Below are 12,167 nucleotides of genomic sequence, written 5' to 3'. Positions count from 1 at the left end.
AGCAATATGTCACATAGCTCGGAATAAATCCTGACATTAAATTAACCAAAGTAATACGATCAACGAGTGAGCAAATGGAATACCACAGACTAAGACAAGAACGTCTAAATTCATGTCATACCTTCCCACTGTGAAACAGAAGCAGTTACGAGGGGAGAAACGAGAACAGAAGCCGAGAGCAGAGCTGTGTAGGCTAGAAGGCCCTATGATAAGAGCGGGACAATGGGACACCCGCATCGCCGGCCGACCGCCAAGAGGTCCATCCCCCAGCCCATGTTAAAAGATAGAGCCCTCCAGAAGAACAGTATAGATCTTACGATAACACTAAAGGGGCCACATCAGCTGCAAGTTTTAGCGTGAGACTATACGAGTCTCTGTTACGTAGCAAACATTAAAAACATTACCCCACCACGAAATGTATAACGTTTCTCATTGGATAGACAGAATTTTTGTAGGCAGAGCTTATGGTTAACGTTGAGATGATGAGATTGGTCATTTGTAAACCCAGCCAGATACGTTTGTCTTGAACCAACTTCGGTAAACAGTAGTAAGGATGAGTTCGAGAAAGTTGCTACCGAGACGGCGAGGTGTGTGCAGTTGCTGCGCCAGCCGCCCCGGACGCTGCCTAACCACCGGCAAGGTAATGAACGCACGCGATGTCGCATAAGAGCGCATAAGGCTTCCCTCAGAACTGCAGAAGTCTCATCTGTTACATCCCCTTTTTACGTAATACTAGTGTTGATCGTCAATTAAACTTCGTGGTATTCACATTTGCTACTTGAAGTAAAAATCTGAAACGCGATGATTTTTCTGTTATATAACTATTGAGAAGCCACATCAGACACTGTAATTTACGACAAGTTAGATAAGTAATTAAAGATAATTGAGGATCACTGTAGACCATTTTGATAGTTTTCTTTTTTAAGAAACTTAACTCAAACCTAGATTATAGATTTGATATGGCATAGGTCATCCTTCAATCCATTGTAGAACTTGGAAACCCATTCAGGGAATATTCGTTCACACTTTTGTTGAATGCAGTTGGTTTTTATCATCCTGTATTAAAATATTTCCTTTTATCAATAGTGCAATTTATGAACAATGTTTTGTGAGCAAAATAAAATTTCCAATGGTAAACTTAACTGCTTTTTCGGCGTTATTTTACCAGCTAACTAAAAAATAGGAAAGCCTTGAACCCCTTCCACTAAATTTAGTTAGTACTAAGATTCTATTACAGGGAGTGCAGTGGAGCTGACGCTGAAATCATTAAGTATTTGATTATATCATCGCTAGTCTCACCGAATGCTTTTGAACTCTACATGTCATGTGTGGTCTGGCGTCTTCTTACCAGCAACAGGTCCCAGGTACAGACTATTCAATTCCCTAAAAAAACTCGCTCAGAACGTTGTTGAGCGAAAGTGGTAGGGAGACACGACTTAGAACAAACAGACACCACGCAGAATGTTAGAAGATTAACTATGGAACCCATGGAATTCCGCCATATGGCGACCCATACCATCACTGAATCCCCGCCACGTTTCCTTCTGGGGGCGTAAACTCGGCCAGAAATTGGAAACGGTGTGGAACAAGACTCATACAACTGAATGACTTTCTTCCATAGCTTCATAGTCCATGTTTTAAGAATACGGCACCATGTTTCCCGTTACGGGACTTTGCGTCACTGAGGAGTGGTTTTCGAATTCTTGCTCTCCCTGGAATTCGCGGCTTCTGGATCTCCCTTCGTGTTGTTTTGGTGCGGACACGCTTCTTAAGTACGACATTTAGTTCCAAATTTACTTCTGCAACTTTCGCCCCCTTAATTTTGGTCACAATCATTTTCAATGAGCGTCTGTCATGATCACTCACCACACATTTTCGTCCACGTTGTGACTTAGCGGATGACGGTTTCCCGCTTTAAATGTATGCAGTATAAATCTTGGATATGGTACCTCTTGAAACATGAAACATTTTGGCTATCTTGGTTAAGGAAATACCCATCATATGATCACCAACAATTTGCTCACATTCGATTTCACTCAGCTCTGACATAGTACAACGACAACTACGTAAGTAACTGTTCTGACAATTACTGACACTTCAAATGTATTGAGGACATTGCGTACAGATACCGTACATGGTAAAATACAACATCGCAACCTGCAGACTTGGCTGACAACTGCATTTATGTTGAAGCATGAATGTTTTCGCAATGTTTCCATTTCTTTCCAACACCTGTGTCTGAGGGCTGTATGGATGCATCAATACTATTGCATCGCATCTATTACACTGAAATGACAAAAGTCACGGGACACCTAATATTGTGTCGGGCCTCCTTTCACTCGGCGTAGTGCAGCAACTCGACGTGGCATGGATTCAAGTCGTTGGAAATCCGCTGCGGAAATATTCAGCCATGCTGCCTCTATAGCCGTCCATAATTGCGGAAGTGTTGCCGGTTCAGGATTTTTTGAATGAACTGACCTCTCCAGTGTGTCCCATAAACGTTCGATGGGATTCATGTCGGGCGATCGGGGTGGCCAGATCATTTGTTCGAATTGCCCAGAATGCTCTTGAAGCCAAGCGCGAACAATTGTGGCCTGGTGACGTGCCGCATTGTGATCAATAAAAGTTCAATCGTTGAATGGCTGCAAATGGCCTGCAAGGAAGGGAACATAATTTTTGCGCCGGCCGCGGTGGTCTAGCGGTTCTGGCGCTGCAGTCCGGAACCGCGGGACTGCTACGGTCGCAGGTTCGAATCCTGCCTCGGGCATGGGTGTGTGTGATGTCCTTAGGTTAGTTAGGTTTAAGTAGTTCTAAGTTCTAGGGGACTTATGACCTAAGATGTTGAGTCCCATAGTGCTCAGAGCCATTTGAACCATAATTTTTGCAGTAAATAAACGGTTCAGTTGGACCAGAGGATCCAGTCATTCCATGTAAACACAGTCCACGTCGTTACGGAGCCAACACTAGCTGGCACAGTGCCTTCTTGTCAACCTGACACCATAACGTCATAGGTCTGCCATTCACTAGAACCCTACCATCAGCTGTTACCAACTGAGATCGGTACTCACCTGGCCATGCCACGATTTTCCAGGCGTCTAGGTTCCAACATATACGGTCACGAGCCCAGGTGAGTGTTGTTGACAAATGTCAATCATCTGCTGCCATAGCCTATTAACGCCAAATTTCGCCTCACTATCCTAACAGATATATTCGTCATATGTCCCACATTGATTTCTGACGTTACTTCACGTAGTTTTTGTTGTCTACAAGCACTGATAACTCTACGAAAATACCACTCCTCTTGGTAGTTAGGTGAATGCCGTCGGCTACTTCGTTGTCCATCGTGAGAGGTAATGCCTAAATGTGGTATCCTCAGTGCACTCTTAACACTGTGGACCTCTGAATATTGAATTCCCTAACGATTTCCGAAACGTAATGTCCCATTTGTCTAGCTCTAACTGCCATTCCGCCTCCACAGTCAATTAATTTTCGCCAATGCAATGCCCTTTTATACCATGTGTACGCGATACCTTCGCCCTCTGTATGTGTGTATATCGCTATCCATTGGCTTTTGTCATCTCTGCGTGTTGATGCTGTTCATTGTGGGTGGAGGAGGTCAGCCCTACTTGCAGTCGATGAATGGCTTGGAGACTATGCCACACGAATTCATGAGGCAGAAGGAATGCTGATCCCAGCTGAGCTGAGAGGATTTACATTCTCTCCAGCTGGGTGTATCATGATAGGAGATAGGCTCCCTTCACGTAGTAGGCTCAGGAAAGACCGTTTTCTCCTACACCATGTAGCAATCCAGTGAACCATTGACTGCAGAATGTCGTGTTGCAGGGTACTGTGCCACCGATTTTGCTGCAGCCACCTGGAGAAATACGTTATTGGCTGGTCGAAATATCACTTGGTTGGTTGCGAAGGCGTGAAGCTCATGCCGAGACAATTCCATAGTCATGATTGTTGTTAGAATGGTTCCATGGAATAAACTGAATGACTTCGAAGAGAAGATAGCTACAATAACCCAGAATATTGAGAGTTACATTGAAGAGATGTATCGCTATTTATGCTAGGGAGACTGAAAAGTTCCTGGCTTTTTATAGAACCAGTAGTTTCAAGGGGATAGTTGATAGGACCCATTTATTTAACGTACCGATCTCCACAGATTGCTGCAGTTCTTACAATGTTGGCGAAACCTTTCTTGCCCATTCGAAAGGAAATTGTCATAGATGCTCAATCCAGGCCTCAGCGCATATTTGGCATGTCAAGTCTATATTTGACATCTTAAGTGTCGTCAGAATGACGACCCTTTACGTGTTTCTTCATGTAAAGAAACAAATCATAGTTCGAAGGGGCCTTGTCAGCTTGACTGGGTGATGTCGACCAATCAGAAACCCAGGGCCATCTATTTAACTGCCAGAGCATGGAACGTGAGCAAGGAACATTTTCTGCTACTGGCACAAATCTGCACAATTGTTTAGCTCCCATTGTTACTGTTGATACGTCCTGTAACAAACTCTATTAAAAAATCGCGTTCCATGTTTATAACAAATAAGTCGTGCTAATCATTAACATGTGCAGAATCCAGGAGGGGTATATATATATCATAGTGATTACATTTAACAAAACAACAATGAACTCACAGTATGTGAAACGATTCACGTGTCTGGATATGACAAATAAAAAACAATTCTTGTTAGGCTCTTGTAGGATTTCTTCTAGTTCTTGCACAGCTTTTGTGCATGCCTTTGCAACTTGCCTGTCATCAGCTTCAAGTAATTAAGGAAGAATTATGACGGTCTCTGTCAGCAATGGCAATAAATTTTTAATCATCTTACGTGCAACATCACATAAAATTTCAAATACTGTGAACCGGAGTAGTATTGAGCCCGGTTTTCAGAAGAAATTGATAATACAGCTGCTTACACAAGCTGTCATCAGCAGTAACAGGGGGAAACCGAGCAGTGTATAGTATCAACAGATTGTTTGCCATAGTTGTAAAGTCTGTTTTGTCAACGTCATAACTTTTCCTAAAAATTAATATATATGGCCAGTTTGCTGTCTCTCAAACAGTAAAGCAAATTCCTCCATCTTCGGCCAATTATGCTTCTTTCTCTTTTCGCTTCTCAGTCAGTGACGTCACATTCTTTCCTCCTCTCTATGAAATTTGTGTTTCTATCAGAGTCCTCTTAACTCTCGTCCTTTATCTCATGTCCATTGCTGCCAGCTTCCTCAGTTTAAATCTATTTAATTGTAATCTGCCTTTCGTATTCAGTTTCCCACGAACTAATACAACTTCTACGTTTTCTACTAAAAGAATTGCTGCTTTCCACTATTTGTGTATACTAATTTCTAAGTGGGGGCTCCCTATTAAATATAACTCTTTTTGTAATATCTGTGTCGTTATATGAACATAATGTAGAACACGATTATACATAAAAGAGAACCTCATGGCCCTAATCTTGTCAGGATAGATGGATATATAAAAAGGAAAGAAATAACTGGTCTATTTGGTCAACTTTAAATGACACTTTCTCTTATTTGCTTCCTTCAGTTTCTCGTGAAGGCTGTAGTGACTATCGAGTAATACAGCATACGTGAATAATGAAGTGCACCAACGAAATACCTTCTTCGTTTCAGAAAACCGAGCCTTAAATATACTGGCCGACTTCTGGGTGCGGAACTACTTCTGTCTTGGGCACCAAAGTGGCTCCATTCCTTTACGTGTTCGTTGATCTCGCTATCCAAAATATGGCGCCAAATTCTATTCTTCGTCACTGAAGTTGGCCACAGACGTTATTACATCACTGGTGAGCATGGATGCACTAGCATCAGGACCGTACGTTCTGCTTGATGCTTGATCGAATTTCTGTTATACAAACTTCTACAAGCATGCAAGCGTGTGCATACTTAAGCGTGTGTACTAACAGCAGGGAGTCTTGTGCAACCATTCCTCGGTTTACGCTGCCATCATGTCGGGCGATCTGAAAAATATCACTCACTAATTGTTGAAAGACATCAGACGCACTTACGAAAGTAGGTCTTGTAGCTGGAAAGTGAAAACGAAAGAGTTTAATGACAAAGGAAACAAGAACGTTACGAAGGATCTCCTTCTTGCGGAAAATAAATTACTAGATCGTACAACGGACATAGACACAGTAGTCAAAAAGATAAATTCGTTACGCACTAACTACCGAAAGGAAACAAAAATAGAAAGTATTTATGAATCATGGCTCGCACAGATCAAATATAGAAACCGGTGTTACGGTACTTGCATTTATTTAGTATCTGAACAAGCAGGAGACATTATTTAGTTTTATTGGTTTTTCATAACACAGGCAAACGGCCTGGCAAAGCCAGTGCATCGTCGTCTGGGCTTGGAAATCTGATGCTTGTACAAGCATGCTTGAGCCGTGTGGGGGCTTAATAAATGTTTGCATTCTTATGCAGAACGCTTGCACTTACGTGCTTGTCAAGCATGTAGTTACGTTTTTGGCCACCTTAAGCTAGCCAAAAAGGTCTTTCTGGTATGAAAATATGAAAAACTATCTCTGGGTGTTGATATCTATCAATGTTTCCCTGTTGTGGCATAAAAGACGAGTCCCCATTAATGGACTGTCAGATTCATAATGCCCGTGGATATAGTTATAGTTATCTCGATATGTTCTGATCGTGAGCGAAGCTCTAAGGTTTCGTAAGTCGGAGGTGAACGACCGAAACCCAAATAAAAACATGTTTAATGTTGGTTTATTATACTTAAACAAAGAGCAACAACATATTGCTCAAAGTCAGTCTTGTCACTATACTATTTATTAAATCCAAATCATCTGAAATAGTTGCTCCCATCACGCTTCTGGTACTTGGCCCAGTTCACTGAAAACTCTCCGGAACTGCACACCACTGTTTGTCTTCTTATAGCGTCAACAAAGCAAGATTTATGTATTACAGTCTCTTATATATCAAATTATTATTCGTAGAATTAAAATGAGAGTGAAAAATAATTTTAATTATGATCCAGTGGATCAAAATAGAGTTCGGTGACCCTCGAAGATTGCCAAGTCTGTTTGCAATTCAAATCACACTGCCTAAAATAAAATACGAAGCACCCACAAGAAGAGGAGAATACTAAATGAAACGTTACTAGTTGAGAGGGTAAATGAAGTTATTTCAGTGACTACAAAATCGAGTCAAATTGAGAAAGAACTTGGCATTAAGAGTCCACTTATGAACATGCGGTTGCACACACTCTTGTCTGTATGCATACAGTGAATCGGTTGGGGAAGATGTCGTAATGTAGTTGTAGTCTTTCTTGACGGAAGATGGCCCACAACTGTTGTAACTGGTCCGTGATATCCTGGATACAGCCACTGAGACCGGATCCACGTCCGACGTGGCCCCCCTTCAGATTTGAGGATCTTGCTGATCACATTAACTTCACGCCGACATTTCATAGAGAGGCAGCTATGTTTGGAGGACCATTGAGATACTGAAAAACAGCGCCGTGGTTTATCACAAGGGAGGTAACACATGAGGACGCAGGGTGTCCATGAAGTACTGTTGGGCCGACAGTGTTCCCTCAATCACTACTAGCCGCAACCTGAAATCATACCCTATGGGTCCCCAAACCATGACGCCAGCAGTAAATCCGCTGTGACTCTCCAAAACATTGGCAGAGTGGACCCTGTCTCCAGATCGCCGTTATAATCGCCGATTATGGTCGTCCAGTGTAGTACTCCACAGCATTTCATCGTTGAACACACTAGGACACCATTCATCAGCAGTCCCGGTCACTGCACCACTCAAAATGCCGTCTTTTATTGTGTTATCGACTTTCTACGCTTGGGAGGGTCATTACCTACTCAGGCTGCTGGTTGTCCCCGACCAATGGTGCGGGATGACTCAGAATGTTGCAAGAAGTCGACTACTTGTTCTCGTGTGGAAGGTGGAGATGGAAATGAGCGTTTGGCGTCATTGGCCGGGAGGCCCCTTATGGAGCCTTGGTGCAGATCTTATTACATTCGACGCCACATTGGGCGACCTGCGCGCCGGATGGGGATGAAATGATGATGAATACAACAAAACACCCAGTGCCTGAGAGGATAAAATCTCTGATACAGCCGGGAATCGAACCCGGGCCTGTAGGACGGCAATCCGTCAGGCTGACCACTCAGCTATCGGGGCGGACCAAGGTGGAGATGTGAAGTAGTTTCTACCTGCTTGGTGCACAATATGGTGACTCCCCACCTGATGGTCAGACTTGGTTGACCGAAACCATGCCGACATGTATACCTACCCTCACGTTCAAAAATGTTCAAATGGCTCTGAGCTCTATGGGACTTAACATCTGAGGTCATCAGACCCCTAGAACTCAGAACTACTTAAACCTAACTAACCGAAGGACATCACACACATCCATGCTCGAGGCAGGATTCGAACCTGCGACCGTAGCGGTCGTGCGGTTCCAGACTGAAGCGCCTAGAACCTCTCGGTCACACCGGCCGATCCCTCACGTTCCAAAGCAGTCCACAATCGGCCTGTCACATCTGAGTACCCAACAAATCTGGATACTGCACGATTATGTCGATCAGTTGGACAAATGAAGACCCACAGTGATCCTCTGTGAAACACTGTGAGGTTCTGGCGACGGTGTCTCTCATGTGTACATGGCATTTCGGTGTCCTTCTCCGTGATTACACAACGTCTGCCACTGTTCATGCCCCTTATATACCCTACCATAATAATAACAAAACTGAGTACTTACAACACTAATACACTGTAGTGGACATTCTACTTATCATGCAGAATTGCAATTAGAGTCATTTATATATCAACTATTGGTGTGTACGCTCATGAAATTACATTGACAGCCAAAAATGACTTCTGGGTGCTTCAGGTCTTTGTCAGGCAATTTATATTGACTGAACAGAGTTGACGTGGGGATGGAAGGACTGAAAACAAACCTGGAACCGGATTTTTCCAGGGCATAGTATTTCGTAAGTTATCAATGCATTTATATCGATGTGCCAGTTACACTGAGATGACAAAATCGTGTCTGACCTTCTTTTGCTCGGCGTAATGCAGCAACTCGACGTGGCATGGACTCAACAAGTCGTTGGAAGTTCCCTGCTGAAATATTGTGCCATGCTGGCTCCACAGCTTTCAATAATTGCGGAAGTGTTGCCTGTTAGAACTTTGTGCACGAACTGTCGTCTCGATAATGTCTCATAAATGAACGATAAGGTTCATGTCGGGCGATCTGGGTGGTGAGATCCTTCGCTCGAACAGTCCAGAGTCTTCTGCAAACCTGTCACGAACAATTGTGCCCCATTAACATGGTGTACTGTCATCTATAAAAATTCCATCATTGTTTGGGAACATGAATTTCATGACTGGCCACAAATGTTCTCCAAGTAGTTAATGATCAGTTTTGGACCAGAGGACCCAGTCCATTTCATGTAAACACAGCCCACACATTTAGGCAGAACCACCATCATGCACAGGGCCTTGTTGACAACTTGGTTCTATGGACTCATAGGGTCTGTGCCACGCTCGAACCCGAGCATCAGCTCTTACCAACTGAAATCAGAATTCATCTGATCAGGCCACGATTTTCCAGTCATCTGGGTTCCAACAGGTATAATCACGAGCCCAGGAAAGGCATTGCAGGCGATATCGTGCTGTTAGCTAAAATACCACGTCGGTCATCTGCTACCATAGGCCCTTAACGTCAGATTTCGCCGCCCTGTCCTAACGGATACGTTCGTCGTACATCCCACATTGATTTCTGCGGTTGTTTCACGAGTGTTGCTTGTGTGTTTGCACTGACAACTCTATGAAAACGCCGCTGCTTTCGGTCGTAAAGTGAAGACTATCGGCCACTATGTTGGCCGTGGTGAGAGGTAATGCCTGAAGTGTCGTATTCTTGACACTCGTGACGCTGTGAATCTCGGAATAACAATTTCCGGAATGGAAAGTCCACCTATCAGTCCCTGTTCAAAGTCTGTTAATTCACATCGTGCTTCAATAATCACGCCGGAAACTATTTAAGATGGATCAGTTGAGTGCAAATGACAGCTCCGACAATGCACTGCCGTTTTACACCTTGTGTACGCGGTACTACCGCCTTGTGTATATGTGCATATCGCCATCTCAGTGCAATTAGTATTAATTAAAACACCACGTTCTATATCGAGATATTTCGACTATGCTTTAGATTGAAAACTATTGGAAGTCGATGGTGCATGTGTATGAGGGGCGTTTGAAAAGTCCGTGCAAAAATAAAAACTACTTACGTGTTTTGGGTAAACATTTTCCATTTTTCGCCATAGTCTCCTTTGAGACTTAAACACTTCGTCCAACGCTGTTCTAATTTGTTGATCCGTTCCGAATAATAGGAATTGTCCAAATCTGCAGGATAGCTATTAGTTGCTGCAATCACCTCCTCGGTTGAATAAAATCTTTGTCCTGCCAGCCATTTTTTCAAATTGGGGAACAAATAGTAGTCCGAGGGAGCCAATTCAGGAGAATAGCCGGGATGTGAAACGAGTTGGAATCCTTTTTCCCATTAATTTTGCGACCACAACTGCTGGGGTGTGTGCTGGTGCATTGGACTTTTTTGCGGTCCAATCGCCGGCGTTTTTCTTGCAGCTCGGTTTTCAAACGGTCCAATAACGATGAATAATATGAATCTGTAATAGTTTTACCCTTTTCCAGATAGTCGATGAGGATTATCCCTTGCGAATCCCAAAAGACAGTCGTTATAGCTTTTCCGGCCGAAGGGATGCTATTTGCCTTTTTTGGTGCAGATTCTCCCTTGGTAACCCATTGTTTAGGTTGTTGTTCGGTCTCAGGAGTATAGTAATGTATACGTGTTTCATCCGCAGTGACGAAACGACGCTTAAAGTCCTGCGGATTCTTCCTGAACAGCTGCAGACCATCCTTGCAACACTTCACACGATTCCGTTTTTGGTAAAGCGTGAGCAATCGCGGAACCCATCTTGCGGATAACTTTCTCATGTCCAAATGTTTATGCAAAATATTATGTAGCTATTCATTTGAGACACCCACAGCACTAGCAATCTCACGCAACTTAACTCTTCTGTCATCCATCACCATATCATGGATTTTATCAATGATTTCTGGAGTCGTAACCTCCACAGGGCGTCGAGAAAGTTCAGCATCACTTGTGCCCATATGGTCACTCCGAAAATTTTGAAACCATTTATAAACTGTTCTAATCGAAGTTGCAGATTCACCAAAATGTTGCCCGCATCTCGTGGTCGTGCGGTAGCGTTCTCGCTTCCCACGCCCGGGTTCCCGGGTTCGATTCCCGGCGGGGTCAGGGATTTTCTCTGCCTCGTGATGGCTGGGTGTTGTGTGCTGTCCTTAGGTTAGTTAGGTTTCAGTAGTTCTAAGTTCTAGGGGACTTATGACCACAGCAGTTGAGTCCCATAGTGCTCAGAGCCATTTTGAACCAAAATGTTTATAAAGCTTCTCTTTAGTCTCCTGAGGCGTCTTGCCTTTCATAAAGTAATGTTTAGTCACCACACGAAATTCTTCTTCATCCATTTTTTGACAGTCACTCGACTTCCTTAATTCATATGAATCCCAAACACAAAGAAATAGACCAATATGGCTGAAACTTCGTGTGGGTTCTTTCCAAAAATGCTACTAACTAAACACTATCTCGATACGCGCAGGTGGTGCCATCTCTCGGACTCTGCACGGACTTTCCAAACGCCACTCTTACGTGCTCCAAAACGTCTTCTCAACGTGTACCAAACGTGTTCTATGGGATTTAACTAGGAGGAACGGGCAGGCCTGTCCATTCGCCGAATATATTTTTGTTCCAAGAGCTGCCCTACTTGCGTAGCTCAATGCGGTCACTCATTGTGATCCTTCAAATTAAGTCAGGACCGAATGAACCCATGAAAATACGCACATGGTGAGTACAGTGTCACAATACCGTTAAGCGGTGAGTATGACGTACTGAAAGATTTTTGAGGTAAGTATGTCGATGAAGGATTATGCCACCCCACACCATAACACGCGGACCACCAAAACAATCCTGTTCGATAATGTTCCTCAGTGCATTACTTGCACCCATCTCACGCCACATCAGGGTACGTCCATCGTTGCCCAGTACGATATTTTACTGGAGAAAC

At 43.5% G+C, this 12,167-nt stretch overlaps 1 protein-coding gene across 1 annotated transcript in view; it reads left to right on the top strand.

Moving 5' to 3' along the window:
• LOC126199571 (lipase 3-like) overlaps positions 1 to 12,167 on the top strand; it is a 190,095-nt gene that overhangs the window by 22,389 nt on the left and 155,539 nt on the right. The gene's annotated exons all lie outside the window — the stretch shown is intronic.

This window comes from Schistocerca nitens, chromosome 8 (genome assembly GCF_023898315.1).
Source record: "Schistocerca nitens isolate TAMUIC-IGC-003100 chromosome 8, iqSchNite1.1, whole genome shotgun sequence".
NCBI lineage: Eukaryota > Metazoa > Arthropoda > Insecta > Orthoptera > Acrididae > Schistocerca > Schistocerca nitens.
This window is presented reverse-complemented; position numbering and strand designations above follow the sequence as displayed.